Genomic DNA, 23,294 nt, shown 5'->3' on the forward strand with positions numbered 1-23,294 from the left:
CCACAAGTTGACTATAAGTTCAGAGCAATAGTTTTTATGTCACAAGTTAGCAAGGATTTGCCTAGAGACAGTTCATCTGCCTGTGTCTTATTATTTTGAAGTCTTATGTAGATGAACTAGTCAATCATGTATTTTCTGTCTTTGTGACCATAACAAATTGCCCTCTCCCAGTATATAACCAGTAGTTACCAAGGTTAGAAGCCTCATTTTTTAACCTACAGGAAAAGTTTTCTTTGATCATATATTTGTTCATTACCTATTTTCTTTTCCTAGTACAATTAGCTCCTAACACAGAACTCTATTTGCAGCTTTTTATTTTGAAGGCAGCTTAGAATTACTTGAATCAATTCAGCAGTTCTATAAGATCATTATTAGGAATTATGAAATCATCAATTTGTCTAAACAGCATTACTACATGAAAGTATACCTTCATATTGATTCTTCAGGAAAGCTCCACAACCAAGTGGGTTTATAGCCAGGAAACAAACTATGCCATGTCAGATATTTGAAGGATACAGCAGTGGGACATGCAAAGCCTATCAGCCAGGATCAATACTGGGATAATGACCCTGGCATCCTTGCCTCACAGAGCACACCCCTTGAAGGGATAAAAAATGCTGAGCCATCTCCAGAAAATCACTTGTTTGCCATAGCCTACACTGCATGACGTCTGCCGTCTAGCTGAGATATGTCCAAACCCAGGAAATATCCTGAGACTCACTGGAGTTAGGATTCTTCCCTCCTTGCTCTGGGCCTGCATCTCCAGGGGAACAGAGCCAGGATAACACCTACATTTGTAGACTTCATGAGGTCACATGGTCTGGTGGCCAAATTGTAGGTTTAACTTCCTCCCTTCTTGTAAGGACATTTCCAGCAAGCACCTGGAATTCCTCTTCATGCACACAAAGCATTCCTAGTACCTCACCACCAGCCAATTATGTACCTTCACCCCCCCAAAAGCCTACCAACTCCCTAAGGTTTGTATAGCTCTTGTTACCCCCAGTAAAGGAGATCTATTTCACAGAAAACCATCTTTGAAAAGCCTATTTTTCCTCCCAACCCTGATGCTGGCTGAGACCTATGGAATGCACCTGCCCTGCTATACTTCATCACCTCAGTTCTGGCTTAAATACTCCAAGGCCTGAAGCAGAGCCTAAGGTGGCAGCTGGTGCCCAGGAGTCAACAGGGATTTCCTGTTTGAGCAGGAAAGGTGAGTCTTCCCTCCCCTCGTCTTCAGCACTGGCACAGGGTACACAGGGTATGTGAGTGTGCCCTGTCTTCAGCATTGGCCCAGGGGAAGGTGAATAACCCCTGTTTTCAGCATTGACTCAGGGAAGGTGAGTGCCCCTGACTTCAGCATTGACCCAAAGGCTCAAGTCTCAAGACACTGAGGGGTAGCAGACTGTTATTTTTCCTCCTTTGTTTTTGGTTCATGCCAGGGCATTCGATTCAGACATGTTGAAAGGCCAACTGAAGTCTTCAGGCCAGGGCATTCTCTGGTACTGGCAAAAGGTCCCTATCCCTCTGTGCCTAACCCCCATAGCCTGCCCAGGTGTTGGCAAACATCTCCTATATTTTTTCTCCTTACAGATATGAAAAACAAAAATCATTGTCACAGTGACCAGGAAATAGCACCTAGCTGTCGCTAGAACTCTCAAAACAGAAGGGTAGGCTGATGATTTGGGGCTACTGTGCAATTCCCTGAGAGCACGAAGGCTGCTGGAAAGTTCTCTGGCATACATGCCTCCTTTCCTTTTCATCATAGGGAATGCCTCATCACATAAAACAAAACAAAACAGAACACAAAACAAACCAAACAAACAACAACTCCTCAGATTAGAAAAATATCGGTTCTCTTAAATCACCCACGAAACTCACCCAAATGCCACATGGACTCTGAGACCCATCTGCTTCCCCTCCAGTCACCCAACAACCCTGCACCCTGCAGGACTCATTACAAAGGTAGACATACCTCATTGCCAAGTCGGGGCTTCCTTTACACATTCCTCCTCTGGCCAGCAAAGCTTTACTGTTCACAACTCCACCAAAAATATATAAATAAATGAAATGAAGGGAGAAAGTACCACAAAAGCCCTTGACTTCTTCCCCTAATCCTAAAGCAGAGAAAATACCAATTAATCTCCCATCTGACTCTGCCATTCCCTCTTCTGCTGATTCTGCCAGTAGTCTACACTTCCAGGCATATCCAGTTGATCTCTACCCCTCTAGGGCTGGATTTCCCTAAAGTCAGATTACCAATTTAAACAGTTTTCCCCACAGCTCAGTAGGGTATTGCAATTGAGCATACCTCCACCTGCTTCAAGTCTGAGGCAAAGTCACCCCAGCCTCTTGCTTACAAGCCCTTCCTCTGGCCCCACTGGCACCCTCACAACTTCCTGCCCACTGTACCAGTCTCCTTTGTCAGTCTACTTTCTAAGGGGTCAACAAAAAATAGGTATTGGCTGGCAATGGCAACGTAGAACCTTTCCCCAGTCCAGTCATGGATAGTGGTAATGGAAAAGATCCTCCAATACCAAGTGCCCACTGCAACTCCATGGGCAGAATGAACATACTTGTTGTCTAGCAGCATTTCAGCAAAAGGTCACAGAGCTTCAAAACCTGAATTACAGAAGGGATGGGTAGAATTTAAGCTGCAGCTTGTGATGACATAGCTTGGACAACGCCACTGGCCTAAAACCTAGAATTTTACTGTTGCTTCATTTGAATGTTATTTATTTTTTCCCTAATAGTGGAAATAACAAACTGTAAATGTTTTCTTCATGAGACATATTAACTTATTAGCCACAACCTACCATCAGATTAACTATCCAAAAGCTATTTATCTAAAAGCTTACCAGATGGTATGGACTTAAATACTCAAAGAAAATTATCAGCTGAGGGTAACAGAGAACTGAAATAAAAAGTACAAGAGACATAGTTGAATTGCTTGGATCCTGAACTCAATTTTATTTCAATTGTTATGTCTTCTGAAAGTTATGGTTATACTCTGTGACTTTATCCTTAAAAGCTACTTTATTTTAATACTACAACAACAAAAACACAATTGGGAGATTTTAAACTTCTTTTAGTTTTTTTTTTTTAAGATTTACATCAGTAGAAAGATTAAATCAATGATTAAAGATATTTTAATCATATTAAGATATTATTGTATCTCATTTTAGACAAAGAAAACAGTAAGACTCACTATTTCCCTTTGGTCTAGATTTTTGTGTAATGTAGAAAAGGTAACTTGAGGTCTATTCAACTCTTCCAGCTTTATCTATTATCCTACTTTAAAGAAGGATTTTTTGTTTGTTTGTTTTTTTTTGAGACAGGGTTTCTCTGTATAGTCCTGGCTGTCCTGGAACTCACTCTGTAGATCAGGCTGGCCTCAAACTCAGAAATCCACCTGCCTCTGCCTCCCAAGTGCTGGGATTAAAGATGTGTGCCACCACTGCCTGGAATAATTTTTATCACCACTAAAGTATCTTAATATCATAATTATTCTATAAAATTTATGTTAATATACCCATATGATTTCTCATCAATATCCATAGTAAGAATGTATAAAAATGCTCTGAACAATATTTGTATTACTCTAGTCCTCTTTACTGCCTTGTAGTTACAACAAATACTTACTGAACACCTACCTCTTGATATTTACTCCTTGAAGCACCAAGATTTAACACAGAACAAGACTAACTTGCTGTTCTAGAGAAAATTGAAATTGTTTAAGATGCCTCAGTCACCACAGAAAATAGCTTGGAACCAGATCCCTAGGATTCTATGGTTCCCCTGTGAAACTTAAAATTTGTTATAAATCAACCAATCAATAGATAAATAAATGAATAAATAAAGATACACTGGTGTTCTAGTTAGCGTTTTACTTTTGTGAACAGACACTACCTTGAAGCTCCTTTGAAAATAATTTTGCTGTGTCAGAGAAGTTTTGCAAACAGGTGTCTTGACAGTAAATGAACCATACAAAGCCAGGCACTTGAAACTGATTCAATGTTAGTAATTAACCTCCACTTTCTTCTAATGTACCAAGTTTTTTCTCTGAAAAAATTTACATATTTTAGATGCATTTTAAAAATGTCGATAGAGAAAAGGAGGCAACGTCACATCTGTTTCATTGATTCAACAACACTTGTGTAACTCAATACTGAACCATGTCACATTCCGTTACTGAACACTTTGAACCCGAGTGAGAAATGTGCACAGGGTGATAGCAGTAAGTGACAGCCATGGAACAGTGTCTTTTGTTAGCACAGCTTTGTTTAAAGACTCACTTCTGCTCCCACTGTCATCGAGTATACACAAATCCACATCAATTATCAATGCTCATGAAAGCAATGCATTTAATTAAGCAAAGAGAAAATGTGATGTTTTTAACATACACAAGAGGAATAGTCGTATACCACATCTATTCTTAGGCAAGATTTGTCACAAGTATGATCCATTTTGCATTTTTTGTTTGATTTTAAAGACATGATGGAACATATGCTCTCTCCAGCATTTTGAGAATACAGTGCACAATTTTCTCAGTAGATAGATTAGCGTACTACAAAACAGATCTCTAGAAGAGTAACTATCTTGCCACACTGACACTCTGTACTGGATTAAGGAGAAACCCTCTATGGGGGCATGCTTCAGTTGGTTGTCCTTAATATCATCTCTTTTAAAATTGGTTATTTTACTTATTTACATTTCAAATGTTAAACTCTCTCCTGGTTTCCCCTCCACAAAACCCCTATGTCATTCTCTCTCCCCTTGCATCTATGTCAGTATTCACCCACTCACCCACACAGTCCTGCCTCACCACCCTAGCATTCCTATATGCTGGGGCATTGAGCCTCTATAGGATCAAGGGCCATAAGCCATCTTCTGCTACATATCCAGCTGGAGCCATGGGTCCTTCCACAGGTACTCTTTGGTTTGTGGTTAAGTCCCTGGGAGCTTGGGGGGTGGGAATGAAGGTCTGTTTCATTGATGTTCCTCCTGGGGTGTTGCAGACACCTCCAGCTCCTTCAGTCCTTGTCCTGTCTCCTCTATTGGGGTCCCTGTGATCAGGTGCTCTGTCTGACAGTGGGCTGCAAACATCATGTTGCATCAGACTCTGGCAGAACTTCTCAGGGGACAGCTTTAACAGGCTCACTCCAGCAAGCACTTCTTGGCATCAGCAAGTGTCTGGGTTTGGTGTCTGCAGATGGAATGGATCCCTAGATGGAACAGTCTTTATATGGCCTTTCTTTTAATCTATGATCTACTCTTTGTCCCTGCAATTCTTAGGACAGGAGCAATTCTAGGTTAGTATTTTTTAGATGAGTGGGTAGCCCCATCCTTCAACTGGGGGCTGAGCCTAACTTCTGGATATAGTCTCTACAGGTTCTCTCTCCTCTCTGTTGGGCATTTCAGCTGATGTCATCCCTGTTGGATCCTGGGAGCCTCTTGCTTTCCTGGCATCTGGGACTTCTAGTGGCTATCCACAGTTCCCCACCCCCCACTGAAACACACCTCTATTCAATTTCTTGACCCTCTGTACTTTTCCATCCCCCTTCTCCACCCACACCTGATCCTGCCCTCTTTTCCCCCTCCCACTCTTCTGTCTCTTCCAGGTCCTTCCATCCCTCTACCTCCCATGATTATTTTGTCCTCCCTCCTTCTACATAGGATTGAAGCATCCATAGTTTGTTCTTCCTTCTTCTTGAGCTTCATATGGTTTGTGAGTTGTATTATGGGTATTCTGAGCTTTTTGCCCAAATATCCACTTATCAATGAGTACATACCATGTGTGGGTTTTTTTTTTTTGTGTGACTGGGTTACTTCACTCAAGATGATATTTTCTAATTCCATTCATTTGCCTAAGAATTTCATGAAGTCATTCTTTTTAATAGCTGAGTAGCACTCCATTGGGTAAATGTACCATATTTTCTGTATCCATCCCTATGTTGAGGGACATCTTGGTTGCTTCCAGCTTCTGACTATTATAAATAAGGCTGCTATAAACTTAGTGGAGCATGTGTCCTTGTTATATGTTGGAGCATCTTCTGGGTATGCGAAGGTGTGGTATAGCTATGTCCTCAGGTAGTCTATGCCCAATTTTCTGAGAAACTGCCAAACTGATTTCCAGAGTAGTTGTACCAGCTTTCAATCCCACCAGCAATGAAGGAGTGTTCCTCTTTCTCCACATCCTCGCCAGCATCTGCTGTCACCTGAGTTTTCATCTTAGCCATTCTGACCAACATGAAGTGGAATCTCAGGGTTGTTTTGATTTGCATTTCCCTGATGACTAAGGATGCTGAACATTTCTTTAGGTGGTTCTTTGCCATTCAAGATTCCTCAGTTAAGAATTCTTTGGTTAGCTCTGTATCACATTTTTAATGTGGTTATTTGGTTCTCTGGAGTCTAATTTGTTCAGTTCTTTGTATATATTGTATATTAGCCCTATATCATATTTGGAGTTTGTAAAGATCTTTTCCCAATCTGTAGATTGCAGTTTTATCCTATTGACAGTGTACCCTTTGCCTTACAGAATCTTGTCCATTTCATGAGATCCCATTTATCAATTGTTGATCTTAGAGCCTGAGCCATTGGTGTTCTGTTCAGAAAATTATCTCCTGTGCCAATGACACCTCAATCACAGAATACACAACTTTGTAAAAGTGAGTAAACATGCTCACTCACACTCAACATGCACAGTTTGTATTATCAGAAAACGAATGAAGAGATAATTGCAGGAGAAGCCAATGTTCTATATTTGAGTCACATGTTCTGACCTCAGTCTTACCAGGCATATTTAAGCCATTTAGGCACAGTCTTGTTGAAACTGCATGTTCTTGTTCAACCAAGAATCAGTCAAAGCCAGTTTGGAGAGTGCTCACTCCTGATACCTAATTGCTTCAATGTTTGGTCCATTTCTGCATGCCCCAATCATCATCAGGTGATATTTACCCTTGTTTCCCTCAGCATGAATTATCAGGTTGGCTTAGCTAGCACAGCAACAGCTAGCATGCTATTTACTTTTGAAAATATCTTCCTATCTTCCTTGCTGGTAAGTCCCTACTTATCTCCACTGTGTCCTAAACTGTTCCAAGTTCTAGACTGCAAGATCCTGTGCAGCTGTTACAGTTCCTGAAAGAAGCTTGCCTTACACTACTCACTGTCCAGTACTGGGTTTGCTTTGAGAACAACACAATGGGAATTATAATTTCTTCAGATTGTTCCAATTATTTTTTTCCTTTTATCTGCAAAGATGTAGTTTATGGAGCAAAATGGTTATCTATCTTAACCTCACGGAAGGAAATATTTAACTTCCTTTTCCCATAGAGTTTTTTTCTTTCTAATGATTTACACATATCTAGAAATCCAACCAAACCCCAGGACCGTCCCGTAATCCACATACCAGTGCATTTTCTCATTTATATAGTACAAAGGAGGAGATAGTTGGAGATAATGTCAGGTGTGAAACATTATTATGAATTTAATCCTAGATGAGCTGATTTGCTTATATGAGCTTATAGCTGGCTTCAGTCAGAAAACAAACAAACAAACAAACAAAACAGAAAAGAATCTTATACCTATTTGCAAGGCTGTTATTAAGACTGAGTTGTAAATCTCCCATGAGCATGCTTATGGAGGCCTGGAATGATATAGTACTCTGCCAATGGCACTGATAATTATGCATTCATTCCACAAACATTTATTAATGCTTTACAAAATTCTAAGCAGAGTATTGGGTGTTAGGGGTCTGAAGATAGAAGATGCATAGTGTGTGCCTGCTCTGGAGGGTTCTCAGAAGCTACTGGAAGAAATAGATTATTAAGATGTAATCGATAGCCATTGCTATGATGCTGTGAATTTCAGAGGAAGAAAAGATTGATGAAAATCATTCTCATGTGTCATTTGGATGATGTATAAGAGTTTAACCACTCATGTTTTAAAATAAGAATAAATTTGAAGATGTGTTTGCAAACTATCTCTACACTTTAGGACTCAGTTTCTCAGTCTATAAATGAGCATGACATCTGTCATTCTCAAAGGACTAGGAAGAAAATAAAGTTCATGATAGAGAGCAGAAATATTTAATGTGGAAAAACAGTCACAAAGGCATAGACAAATGAGAAAACCAAACTGGAAAGTGTATTAAGGGGTTTATCATAAAGGGAAACAGCTGAGATGAACAGGCTGGAGTCCCCAAGGACATTAAGCCACCATTGAAAGCTAGGAAGAACCTGGTATTTTACTAATTCTCCACAATCCCAGGGTTACACAAGTATTTCCTAGCAACACAACCTAACTGAATCTGATGAACAGGGAGCCTAAGAACCTTAGACTTCGTATGTCAGTCTCTGAGATACAGAATGGAAAGAACATGAATGAAAATGGCTGTGAGACGGGATGAACAATGATCAAGAATACCATAATCCTCACTCCAACATCATTGTGAGCTGCAATGTCGATGTTGGGCTTTAAGCCTAGGTCTCCTAGAAGAACAGAGAGTGTCCTCAGAAGCTCAGTCACCTCTCCAGCACCCAAAAATTTGTTTTATTTTTAATTCTTCAGTATCTAACAAACTTCAGACATCTTCAGGACAGACTTTGAAATATAAGTGGACTCATTTTGATCAGGGGCTATCTCCTATTGAACAATGCATAACCCAGCACTGTCACACACTCATTGAAGAAATCAGAAATACCTATTTAGTTCTCATTTCAGGAAAGACCACTAGGTTTATGGAGGTGAGATTTCACAGAAGATTAGAGTGACATTTTCACAGCACGATGTATCTGACTCGAGTTGATGTTGAAGGTTAAATTTCATGTCTTTTTTTTTAAAAATGTTTTTTTTCTTTATTTACATGTCATATTTCCCAGTTTTCTCTCCCAAACAAAACAAAACAAAACCAAAAACCAACAACAAGGACAAACCCCTGTTTCCTCTCCCCGCCCCCTGCTTGCCACCCCACCCTTTCCTGCTTACTGGCCCTGGCATTCCTCTACACTGGGGCACAGAACCTTCATAGGGCCAAGGGCCTTTCCTCCCATTGATGACAAAGTACAATCCACAAACCACAAGAAACTCAACAAGAAGGAAGACCAAAGTGTGGATACTTCATTCCTTCTTAAAACAAGGAGGAAACAAAATACCCATGGAAGGAGTTGCAGAGATTAACTATGGAGCAGAGACTGAAGGAAAGACAATCCATCCTGATATAACTGTCTCCTAAGAGGCTCTTACAGAACCTGACTAATACAGAAGTAGAGGCTCACAGCCATCCATTGAACTGAGTACAGGGTCCCCAAATAAAGGAGCTAGAGAAAGGACCCAAGGAGCTGAAGGATTTGTAGCCCCTTAGGACGAACAACAATATGAACTAACTAGTACACTCAGAGCTCCCAGGGAACCCTCAGAGCTTCCAGGGACTAAACCACCAACCAAGGAATACACATGGTAGGACTGATTGCTTCGGCAGCATGTGTATAGTAAATTTCATGTCTTAATTTACTAAAAATGGTATGTTCAGGAAAGTGATTAAGAATAAAGACCAACTTAATTGTTGGGTATCTTTGCAATTTTCTGTAACAAGACACCTTAGTAAACTGAACCTTTCAGTTAAGCTTCCTCAGCGTAAGTAAGCAATGTTCTTCTTAATATCATTTATATACTGCGACCTCTCTAGAATAACCACATTTGTAGAGTGCAGGGAATGTTCAAAGACAAGCACATTTTCTTAGCCACCCAGAACATGCCCTGAGGTTCTCTCAGGACAGCTGTGTTCTCTTTTTTAGACTTCCACATTTACATTGCATAATGGATTTTTATTGTCATAGTATAAATGATAAATATTATTGATGTACACACATCTTTTACTTCTGTCTCTAATGAAGCCCTGTTCCTATTGCATAGACTTCTCATTCTGTGAATAGTTGCAGCTTGGCAGTACCGGTGTGCCTTCCCAATACTGTGGGAAAATGTGCCAACCATTTGGTGTTCCATTCTGAGTGAAAACAAACTATCTGCCTCAAATCAGGATGTACATTTGGGTTTTAGACTATTGTTCTTTCTTCATCTTTGGATTTCTGGACATGTGTTTGTGTTTGTGATTTTATGTTTGTGTGATTGTGTGTGTGTGCATATTTGTATATGTATGTATATGTGCATGTGTGTGTAGGTGTGTGCACAAAGAAACACACACATAAAAATACACACACACACACACTCACATACACATACACTTTTGTACAGGTACACCTTTGGAGGTCAGCAGATACCCCAAGTACTGGTCCTTACCATCCACATGTTTGAGACAGGGTCTCTTTGTTGCTCTATACCCAGGATAGTTCTTCTGTGAGCTTGTGAGGATCCTGCTGTCACTGAATCCCATCCTTATGGGAGTGCTAGGAGTACAAACACACCCAGCTATACTTGGGTTCTTCCAACTTGATCTCAGGTCCTTATGTTTCACAGCAAGCACTCCATCAACTAAACAATTGTGCCCCCTCCCATCTCAGATATCCCTGCAGCATGGGTTCATGTTGAAAAATACATCATCGGAGCTGCCTTTCCTGTAAAGAAAAAGTCTCTGTTGCTAGAACACCATTTCCAAAGGGTAGCCAGCATCCAGAGCTCTACTGTGAATCTCAGAGGGCACCAATGCTTCTGTCACTCTCCATTTTTTTAACTACTACAGTTTTGAGACTCAATAATACATTACTAAATTTGGAGAATTTCTACTCCTGTGTTCCTGATGCTGATTTTCTCTCCTGTTAATATAACAAGCTTTTGGTGGGTTGTAATCCATCTGAGTTCATATGATATATGCATTTCATATCATGAAAGTATATTATGTATGTGAATACTGATGATTATTTTTGTGATTTTGCAATCTTTCCTCATGTTTGATTCAATCAGATGATACAAAAGTGTCATCTCAATGCATAATCACAAATATTTGAAGTCCAGAATCTGATAAACATCAAAACAAGAAACTGCAAGTTCCTGCTTTGAGTAACTACATAGGCACAAAGTTCAAAGATATGTATTTTTATATATTCAGTGAACTCAGTGCACCCGAGTTTTCCAAGAGCCATAACGGTCAAAAGGGTCGACAGTATTGGTTCAATCACATTCTCCTTTAGCAACCATTTAAAGTATTGTAGTCTCTGTAGAGGCCTGCTACAGTATCCCCAATACATACATTAAAATCTAAATTCCCAGTGGATTTAGCAACTACATATGTAAACTATTGAGCTTCCTTCTCTCTCCACTTGTTTACATAGATACTCTGCCATAGATATTTTTGTCTACATGGAATTTTAATAAAGTGCTGTGCTTAAGGATTTTTTTCTTTAAGTATCAGTGCTATTCTGTGATGTTTTCTTTGGATATTGCCCAAACTCTGATCATTAAAGTCTTAGACTTAGTATTGATTCAACACCAAACATATGATAGAGTATTCTATTTCAATCAGGCTTATTGTCCTAGTAATTTTCTTTATAGGTGTTTGAAAAAAAATATTTACACTAATTTATTTGAGGTGTGTGTGTGTGTGTGTGTGTGTGTATGAGTGTAATGAAAAGGAACAGTTCTCTCCTTCCACCGTGTATATTTAGGGACCTGATTTATGACCTAACGTTTGGCAGCAATTCATTTTACCCATGGAGCCATCTCACAGACCCTGTTATATGTTTTTAAATATTTTCCCAAGACTCAATCCAATCTTGACTCCGTGTTTAGGTGATTATCTGTAGATTCCTTCAATACACACAGTTTCTCAGTCTTTTCATTGAAACAACATTAATCTCTGCTCCAGGGAAAGTTTTCACCAGAGTGTTGCAGTTCTGAAGGGAAAAATATCCTTGCACACAAAAGTTTTAAAAATAGACAGAGAGAAATAGATAATCATAAATGGAAAGGAAATGTACACATGCATATACACATGTATAAACACATATATACACATATACACATTTATGAAACAAATGAGGACAAATGATGCTGCCAGTTCTGGTCTAGCAGTGGTCCCTCTTTCTGTACTTCTAGATTCAACTTTCATCCATGAAAACAGATTCCCATTATCCTGAATCCATTTGATTATTGGCTTAGACCTAGAATTAATAGGCAAGAATTTTCAGAATTGTTTATACAAGTCTGTAGAAAAGCCAGGCAACTTCTGCCCAGTGGCTACCTTGCCACAACGTACAACCTTGGAGGAAGGGATGCTCAGTTTCTTATTTGAAGCCATGAATGGGGAGCTGTAAGGAGCAGATATGTCTCAACATCAAATGAATAAATAACATTAAATGTCACATTCTGTAGATTTCTCATGTTTGTCAAAACCAACTATGCAAATAATCGGAACTGTTGTCTGTTAACGACTCTCAGCTATTTCTATATAAAATATCTTGCAAACACCCTAGCAATTAACTCAGAGACAAGAATTTGCTATCTGGTCCTTAACACATATGTTTAATCATATAAAATCAGTTTGTAAAGGCAATTATAAAAAGATTGAGCATAAGCTTTGTATTTTTAAAATTTTTGTATCAATAGAAGAAATTTGTACCAATGAAAACATTGATTCTGTATCAAAATAAATTCTGTATCAATGTAAGAAAATATAACTTCAACTTACTAACAATCATAAATATTTCTACCAAGTGAGATTATGGCTACACAATTAATTCTAGCTGTACCATCCCTGTTAAATTATGATTATTTCTAAATTCCCCAGAAAGATAACCTTATAATAACCACCTCCAGCCCCCAAGTCCAGGGACCTGGAACTTAAGAAGGCCATACCAACAATTGTTGTAGTCTCTGATGTCTGTGTCCTGACTGAATCCCGGCTGAAAGTCCATGAGATCAGGAGTTCAAGCAGGTCAGTTCAGCATGTCTGATGATGAAACTCACCAAAGCTGTAAATTCTGCAATATACAAATCTCAAAACAAACTTTCAGTATCATCAAGATAACTGTGTGGATCGTATTAGTCTGTGTGGGCGTTACTGTGTGGATCGTATTAGTCTGTGTGGGTGTTACTGTGTGGATCGTATTAGTCTGTGTGGGTGTTACTGTGTGGATCGTATTAGTCTGTGTGGGGCGTTCAGAATAGTTAGGATGAAGTTCTGTTTCAATCTTAAGTCTTCATCCGTGTCATGTGAGGGATGGCACAAAGAATCTTTAGATTTTAAATTTTTTTTTCTTTTTGTTTTTTTGAGGCAGGGTTTCTCTGTGTAGCCCTGATTGTCCTGGAACTCACTCTGCAGACCAGGCTGGCCTCAAACTCAGAAATCTGCCTGCCTCTGCCTCCCAAGTGATGGAATTAAAGGTGTGCGTTACCACTGCCTGGCTAAGAATCTTTATTTTTTTTGTTTGATCCTCCTGAATTGTTTCTTTAGGGGGGCTTCCTCTATCCAATATAACTCTGGGAGAGATCCAGAGCCTTTTCCCCTTTTCCGGTCAACACAAAAACAGAGTGTTTCTCCCCAAATAGGATGTTCTTGGTCCAGTAACTGGAAACCATTGAGAGGTCAGCTTTCCCTGTCTCCCAGAGGAACTTTAACACAGCCACCAAACTCATAACCATGCTCATCTTGAAAATAAAAACAATTCAAATGAAGTAAACTAAACAAATACTGTATGAGCCTATTTCTAATTTGTCATGTCAGGATATCAACCCAAAATCTCCATGGAACCCACGAATATGAGCATCCTGAAGAGTCTATGATACCATCTACCTGTTGTGCTCTCTGCTCGAAGCTACAGACTTCAATCAATACCTGTTCATAGCAGGCAATTGTCACTGCTCTCTGCTTTGAGTCAGTGAGTGTATTTTTCCCCATACTAGTTCAGAACCACAGGCGAAATTCCCCACGTGACTCGGGCAAAATCTGTATATAAATCTATCCTAAAAGCAAATAAAGCAACTTTTAAATTAAATCACATGTCTATCAATATCTGCCTAAGAAAATGGGCAGCTCTTATTCTCTGACTCTCTGACTCAGAGCAGCCTGTATTATTTCTAGTACTAGTTCCAAACTGTGGGTGAAATTCCCCATGGGATTCCAGCAAAATCTATATATAAATCTATCCTAAAAAGCAGAGAAACCAGACCTTTAAATTAAATCACATTTCAATCAATATCTGCCAAAAAAAAGTAGGCAGACAGACCAAGACTATATTATTACTCTTTTTAGCCAGGACCTGTCTCACCCAGACTGGCTCTGCCTCTCTGGAGCCCCAAAGTCACTCTCAACACCCAGCTCACAAAGTTCCTACAGCTGGCTGTTGCCACGCCTGCTTCAAGCTTCCAGATTACCACAGATGGCTGGGGTACACTCTTGCATGCCCATGCTCTGCTGCCATCACCTTTCCTTCTGGAACCCAGTTGAATGGCCTCGTGAAGGAAAACACCATACAATCTTAGTTTAGAATCAACAGGTTCATATTGTTGTTCCTCCTAAGGGGCTATAAACCCCTTCAGCTCCTTGGGTCCTTCATTGTGGGCCCTGCACTCAGTCCAATGATGGCTGTGAGCCTCTACTTTTCTATTAGCTCATGACTGGCAGAGCCTCTCAGGAGACAGCTATATTAGGCTCCTGTCAGCTAGCACTTGCTGGCATCTAACTAGTACCCTCAGAGCTCCCAGGGACTAAACCACCAACCAAAGAGTACACATGGTGGGACTCATGGCTCCAACTGCATATGTGTCAGAGGATGGCCTAGTTGGTCATCAAAGGGAGGAGAGGCTCTCGGTCCTGTGAAGGTTCTATGTCCCAGTGTAGGGGAATGCCAGGGCTACAAAGCAGGAGAGGGTGGGTTGGTGAGCAGGGGGAGGGTGGGAAGGAACAGAGTTTTTGTTTTTTTTTTTTTCCAGAGGGGAAACCTGGAAAGGGGATATCATTCAAAATGTAAATAAAGAAAATACCTAATAAAAAAAATAAAATCAACAGGTAAGACATTCACTGAGTACAGAACCTAGCATCCTAATTTTATAAACAGGTTAACCTATGTTATGAATCCTCCAGTGGTGGATCCTCATGGATCCCTCACTCGAAGCCACAGCCTCCAGCTTCCTACACTGTGTCTGCCTTCCTTGCTCCAGCAGTTCAACAAGGTCATTTCTTCCTCCTGCATCCTCTCTTTCTCCCCCAGAGCCAGAAGTGCAGACTTCACACCCAGTGATTGGTTCCTTATGATCTTTATAAATTAGGGGAACGTCCCACCACATTAAACAAATATGGCACATTTTAATGTGTCATATTTTAATGTGGCACCACCAGAATTCATATTTTGAGCTCTCAAAACTACCAGAATCAAAGTGTAATTCAAAATATATCAATAGTGCTTTTGAAATAGGAAAGTTTCAAATCTATTTGAAGATGTGTAGGAACACACATGTTCCCTGACTGAGCTAAAAAAGAAAATGTTGTTTGACAATGAAGGCAGCTATAAAGTTCAGTATGGAGGTTGCTATACAAGTCTTCCCTAGGAAAATCTTAAGCGCTACACCAAGCCTCTGAAAATACTGTAGTAAATAGTTTTATAATGAGTAAAAATAATTTTTGAGGCCCTTAAGGATAAGCCAGAGAACCTCGCATGATTCACAGGAAGTGAAATGTGCATTCTGTTCATGGCCTTGCACAGTAGGAAACTCATTACAGCTTAGTTTTCAGTTCTTCATCACTCTCGACATTAGGACTTCTGTGCTCATCTGTGCAGTCTTCTTCCTTCTCTGTGAGTTTCATCTCTACAAGTTCAGTTTCTGAAGAGTCAGTGTCCTCAGGGAATTGGAATTTCCTCATAAGTCTTAGAATGAAGAAGGCAGGGAGAAAGCTCAATCCTCTCAGTGCTGTTGGCAAACCAAGGTAGATGCGCCTATTGAAGAGAACTGATCTGCATTACATCTTAATATGTTCAGTGAAAGCTAAATTTGTGTATTTTTACAGATTATTTATTCCTATAAAAAACCAAATGATTGTTTTTTCCATGTATTTTATATAATCTGATTTGCTGAGTTATTAATTCTTTTTGTTAAAATGTTGAAAATTTTCCATCATAAAATTTTAATGCATTTTCTTCATTTGGCAATAGCTAGTTTTCATTGTCAAAAAGACTGGATTTGGGATCATTATAGAAATCCATCTTTGGGAACCCTCTCTGCTCCTTTCCTGCAAGTGGAGAGCCTGCCTTTAGGGAGTGTTTTAACCCAGGGACTCGGGTGAGATCCACGATTTTCTCCCTGGTGACTTTCTAAGGTGGGACTAGCCGCACAGGCCTCACAAGTTGCAGGACAGCCTTGTCAGGATCATTTTTACCTCAGACCACACCTAGGAGGGACAACAGACCCACAGCCCTCTCTGCACCTTTCCTGCAAGTGGAGATCCTATCTCCATGGTGTGCTCTGACCTCAGGATTCAGGACAGACAACTGATCCATAGCCAGAGGAGAGCTGATCTCCCAGAAGTACTGACACCGGCTTAGAGACCCACAAGACAAACAAGCTCTAGTCAGAGACAGCAAGAACATCTAACACCAGAGATCAACAGATGGTGAAAGGCAAATGCAAGAATTCTACCAACAGAAACAAAGAGTACTTGGCTTCATCAGAACCTAGTACTTTGACCACAGCAAGTCCTGATATCCCAAAACACCAGAAAAGCAAGATTTGTATCTAAAATCATATCTCACGATGGTGCTAGAGGAATTTAAGAAGGACATGAATAACTCCCTTAAAGAAATACAGGAGAACACAGGTAAAGAGGTACAAGCCCTCAAAGAGGAAACAAAAAAAATCCCATAAAGAATTATAGGAGATCACGAGTAAACAAATAGAAGCCCTTAAAGTGGAAACACAAAAATCCCTTAAGGAATTACAGGAAAACACAAACAAACAGGTGAAGGAATTGAGCAAAACCATCCAGGACCTAAAAAATGGAAGTAGAAACAATTAAGAAATCACAAAGAGAAACAACTCTGGAGTTAGAAATCTTAGGAAAGATGTCAGGAAACAGAGATGCAAGCATCACCAAGAGAATACAGGAGATAAAAGAGAGAATGTCAGGTGCAGAAGATACCATAGAAAACATTGACACAACAGTCAAAGAAAACACAAAATGCAAAAAGATCCTAACCCAAAAAATCCAGGAAATCCAGGACACAATGAGAAGACCAAGCCTAAGGATAATAAGTATAGAAGAGAGTGAAGACCTCCAACATAAAGGGCCAGTAAATATCTTCAACAAAATTATAGAAGAAAACTTCCCTAACCTAAGGAAAGAAATTCCCATGAACATACAAGAAGCCTATAGAACTCCAAATAGACTGGACCAGAAAAGAAATTCTTCCTGCCACATAATAGTCAAAACACCAAATACATAAAACAAAGAAAGAATACTAAAAGCAGTAAGGGAAAAAGGTCAAGTAACATATAAAGGCAGGCCTATCAGAATTATGGCAGATTTCTTACCAGAGACTATGAAAGCTATGAAGGTCCTGGGCAGACAGACACTAAGAGAACACAAATGCTAGCCCAGAATACTATACCTAGCAAAATACTCAATCCCATAGATGGAGAAGCAAAAGTATTCCATGACAAAGCCAAATTCACATAATATATTTCCACAAATCCAACCCTTCAAAGGGTAATAAATGGAAAACTCCAATACAAGAAGGGGAACTACATCTCTGAAAAAGCAAAAATGTAATCTTCCAACAAAACTAAAAGAAGATAGACACATGAATGGTACGCCAGCTCTAACTACAAAAATAACAGGAAGCAATAATTACTTTTCCTTAATATCTATTAATATCAATGGATTCAATTTCCAAATAAAAAGACATAGACTATCAGATTGGGTAAGTAAACAGGACCCAAGATTTTGTTGCATACAGGAAACCCACCTCAGTGACAAAGACAGACACTACCTCAGAATAAAAGGCTGGAAAACAATCCTCCAAGCGAATGGTCCCAAGAAAAAAGCTGGAGTAGCCATTCAAATATGGAATAAAATCGACTTTCACCCTAAAGTGCTCAAAAAAGATAAGGAGGGACACTTCATATTCATCAAAGGTATGATCTACCAAAATGAATTCTCAATTCTGATCCTCTATGCTCCAAATCAAAGGGCATCTATATTCATAAAAGAAACTTTACTAAAGCTCAAAGCACACATTGCACCACACACAATAATAGTGGGAGATTTCAACACCACACTCTCTGCAATGGACAGATCATGGAAACAGAAACTAACAAAGACACAGTGAGACTAACAGAAGTTATGAAACAGATGGATTTAACAGATGTCTATAGAACCTTTTATCCTAAAACAAAAGGATATACCTTCTTCTCAGCACATCATGGTACCTTTTCCAAAATGGACCATATAAGTGGTCACAAATCAGGCCTCAGCAGATACAAGAAGATTGAAGTAATTCCTTGTATCCTACCAGATCACCATGGACTAAGGCTGCTTCTCAATAACAACATAAACAATAGAATGCCCACATACACGTGGAAGCTTAACAACACTCTACTCAATGAAAACTTGGTCAAGGAAGAAGTAAAGAAAGAAATTAAAGACTTTCTAGAGTTTAATGAAAATGAAGCCACAACATACTCAAACTTATTGGACACAATGAAAGCAGTCCTAAGAGGAAAACTCATAGCTTTAAGTGCCTCCAAAAAGAAATTGGAGTGTGCATACACCAGCAATTTGACAGCACACCTGAAAGCACTAGAACAAAAAGAAACAAATTCACCCAAGAGAAGTGAAAGGCACGAAATAATCAAACTCAGGGCTGAAATCAACCAAATAGAAGGAAAAAGAACTATACAAAGAATCAACAAACCAGGAGCTGGTTCTTTGAGAAAATCAACAAAATAGATAAACCATTAGCCTGACTAACTAGAGGGCACAGAGACAGTATCCTAATTAACAAGATCAGAAATGTAAACAGAGACACAAAAGCAGACACTGAGGAAATTCAAAAAATCATGAGATCCTACTACAAAAGTCTATACTCAACAAAACTGGAAAACCTGGATGAAATGGACAATTTTCTAGACAGATAACAGGTACCAAAGTTAAATCGAGATCAGATCAACAATCTAAACAGTCCCATATCTGCTAAGGAAATAGAAACAGTCATTAATAGTCTCCCAACCAAAAAAAGCCCCAGACCAGATGGTTTAGTGCAGTTTTATCAAATCTTCAAAGATGACCTACTACCAATACTCCTCAAATTATTCCACAAAATAGAAACTGAAGGTACTCTACCCAATTCGTTCTATGAAGCCCCAATTACTCTTATACCTAAACCACACAAAGACCTAACGAAGAAAGAAAACTTCAGAACAACTTCCCTTATGAAATATCGATGCAAAAATACTCAATAAAATTCTTGTAACCCGAATCAAAGAACACATCAAAATGATCATCCACCATGATCAAGTAGGCTTCATCCCAGGGATGCAGGGATAGTTCAATATATGGAAATCCATCAACGTAATTCACTATATAAACTCAAAGAAAAAGACCATATGATCATCTCATTAGATGCTGAGAAAGCATTTGACAAAATCCAGCATCCCTTCAAGCTAAAAGTCTTGGAAAGATCAGGAATTCAATGCCAATACTTAAACAAAGTAAAAGCAATATACAGAAAACCAGTAGCCAACATCAAACTAAATGGAGAGAAACTTGAAGCAATCCCACTAAAATCAGGGACTAGACAAGGCTGCCCACTCTCTCCCTACCTATTCAATATTGTACTTGAAATCCTAGCCAGAGCAATTAGACAACAAAAGGAGATCTAAGGGATATGAATTGGAAAGGAAGAAGTCAAATTATCACTATTTGCTGATGATATGATAGTATACTTATGTGACCCCAAAAATTCGACCAGAGAGCTCCTAAACCTGATAAACTACTTCAGCAAAGTAGCTGGATATAAAATTAACTCAAGCAAATCAGAGGCCTTCCTCTACACAAAGGATAAACAGGCTGAGAAAGAAATTAGCAAGAAACACTCTTCACAATAGTTAAAAATAATATAAAATACCTTGGTGTGACTCTAATTAAGCAAGTAAAAGATCTGTTTGACAGAAACTTCAAATTTCTGAAGAAGAAAATTGAAAATCTCAGAAGATGGAAAGATCTCCCATGCTCGTGGATTGACGGGATTAATATAGTAAAAATGGCCATCTTGCTGAAGGCAATCTACAGATTCAGTGCAATCACCATCAAAATTCCAACTCAATTCTTCACAGACTTAGAAAGAACAATTTGAAAATTCACCTGGAATAACAAAAAACCCAGGATAGCCAAAACTATTCTCAACAATAAAGGAACCTCTGTTGGAGTCAACATCCTGAACTTTAAGCTGTACTACAAAGCAATTGTGATAAAAACTGCATGGTATTCATACAGTGACAGGCAGGTAGGTCAATGGAATAGAATTTAGGACCCAGAAATGAACCCATAAATCTATGGTCAATTGATGTTTGACAAAGGAGCTAAAACCATCCAGTGGAAAAAAGACAGCATTTTCAACAAATGGTGCTGGCTCAACTGGCAGTTAGCATGTAGAAGAATGCAAATTGATCGATTCCTTTCTCCTTGTACAAAGCTCAAGTCCGAGTGGATCATGGACCTCCACATCAAACCAGATAAATTGAAATTAATGGAAAAGAAAGTGGGGAAGAGCCTCGAGGACATAAGCACAGGGGAAATTTTCCTGAACCGAATGCCAATAGCTTATGCTCTAAGATCAAGAATTGACAAATGGAACCTCATAAAGTTGCAAAGCTTCTGTAAGGCAAAAGAACTGTCAATAGGACAAAACAGCAACCAACAAATTGGGAAAATCTCTTTATCAATCCTATATCTGATAGAGGGCTAATATCCAATGTATACAAGAACTCAAGAAGTTAGACTCCAGAGAAATGAACCCATACACCTATGATCACTTGATCTTTGACAAAGGAGCTAAAACCATCCAGTGGAAAAAAGACAGCATTTTCAACAAATGGTGCTGGCTCAACTGGCAGTTAGCATGTAGAAGAATGCAAATTGATCCATTCCTTTCTCCTTGTACAAAGCTCAAGTCCGAGTGGATCATGGAACTCCACATCAAACCTTATTAAAAATGGGATACATAGCTAAAGAAAGAATTCTCAACTGATGAATACAGAATGACTGAAAAGCACCTAAAGAAATGTTCAACATCCTTAGTCATAGGGAAATGCAAATCAAAACAACCCTGAGATTCCACCTCACACCAGTCAAAATGGCTAGGATTAAAAAACTCAGGTGACAGCAGATGCTGGAGAGGTTGTGGAGAAAGAGGAACACTCCTTCATTGATGGTGGGACTGCAAGCTGGTATAACCACTCTGGAAATCAGTTCGGTGGTTCCTCCAGAAATTGGACATAGTTCTACTGGAGGACCTAGCTATACCACTCCTGGGTATATACCCAGAAGATACTCCAACATGTACTAAGGACACATGCTCCACCATGTTCATAGCAGCCTTATTTATAATAGCCAGAAACTGGAAACAACCCAGATGTCCCTCAACAGAGGAGTGGATACAGAAATTGTGGTACATCTACACAATGGAGTACTACTCAGCTATTAAAAACAACAAATTTATGAAATTCTTAGGGAAATGGATGGATCTGGAGAATATCATCCAGAGTGAGGTAACCCAATCACAAAAGAACACACATGGTATGCATTCTCTGATTAGTAGTTATTAGCCTAGAAGTTTGGAATATAAGAACAACCCACAAACCACAAGAAACTCAGGAAGGAAGACCAAAATGTGGACATTTCATTCCTTCTTAAAAAGGGGGAACAAAATACCCATGGAAGTAGTTGCAGAGACTAACTATGGAGCAGAGACTGAAGGAAGGACAATCCAGCCTGATATAGCTGTCTCCTGAGAGGCTCTGACAGTACCTGACTAATACAGGAGTAGAACCTCACAGCCATCCATTGAACTGAGTACAGCGTCCCCAATGAAGGAGTTAGAGAAAGGACCTATGGAGCTGAGGGGTTTGCAGCCCCTTAGGACGAACAACAATATGAACTAACTAGCACCCTCTGAGCTCCCAGGGTCTCAACCCCCAACCAAGGACTGCACATGGTGGTTCTGGCAGCATTTGTATAGTAGAGGAATGCAAAGTCGGTCATTAATGGGAGGTGAGGCCCTTGGCCCTGTGAAGGTTCTGTGCCGCAGTGTAGGGGAATGCCAGGGCCAATAAGTGGGAGAGGATGGGGTGGCAAGCAGGGGAATGGGGGGACGACAGGGGTTTGTTCTTGTTGTTTGGTTATTTTTTTTGGGGGGGAGAGGAAACTGGGAAAGGAGAAATCATATGACATGTAAATAAAGAAAATATCTAATAAAAAAAAAAGTCCAGTGCCGAAAAAAATATCCATCTTTGGGTGTGTCTATGAGGACATTTTTAGAAAGGTTTACACAACGTTGAATTTTCACCATGAATGTGAACACCATCCTCTGGTTTCTAGTACCAGGAGCTTCCTGGCAAAGCATACAAGATGACCAGCCTCCTCCCACTCCACCACCATGCCTCCTCTGCCATTATTGCCTGTTCTCTTATATACTGAGTCTATAAAACCCTATATCAGGTTAAGGGAACACTCTGTTTTATTTGCTCAAAGTTTGATCACACATACATAAAACATTGCAGAGCCACTTTTCATGTTTTCTTTTCTTTTCTGCCTCTGTATGCTGTGTTAAACCAATAGATTTTGTGATATTGAAATCTCTGGGTATCTAAAATGTCATATTAGTCATTTTTATATATTAGTAGATTTAATTTTTAATTTTCATACTTAATTTAGCATGTATAGTAACCAACTTATCTGATAGTTTTAAAATTATTTCTAACTATATGTATGTATATGTCTTTATGTGGTTTTGTGGTCATAAATCCTGGACATCTGAGTTGGACTAAGCAGTTTTTATGATCTGCCCAATATAAGTTGTGGGAACTGAACTGATGTCCTCTGCAAGAACAATTAAAGCTCTTAACCCCTGAACCATTCTTTAGCCCCATATTCTTTTCATTTGCTGAACTTGTTCAGTTGAAGCATGAAGAGTACAAAGCTTCCAGGAATATATTAGCTAATTTTCCCTCTCACCTTCCTTAGAAGATCTTGCAGAATAACCTGTGCATAGTTATAAGCATATTTTCTTTATAAATTGGATAGATAAGATATATGTTAAAGTTTTTGCACTTAATATATTTTGGTAATAGCTATT

Source organism: Mastomys coucha, unplaced genomic scaffold (assembly GCF_008632895.1).
Source record: "Mastomys coucha isolate ucsf_1 unplaced genomic scaffold, UCSF_Mcou_1 pScaffold20, whole genome shotgun sequence".
In the NCBI taxonomy this organism is placed as follows: domain Eukaryota; kingdom Metazoa; phylum Chordata; class Mammalia; order Rodentia; family Muridae; genus Mastomys; species Mastomys coucha.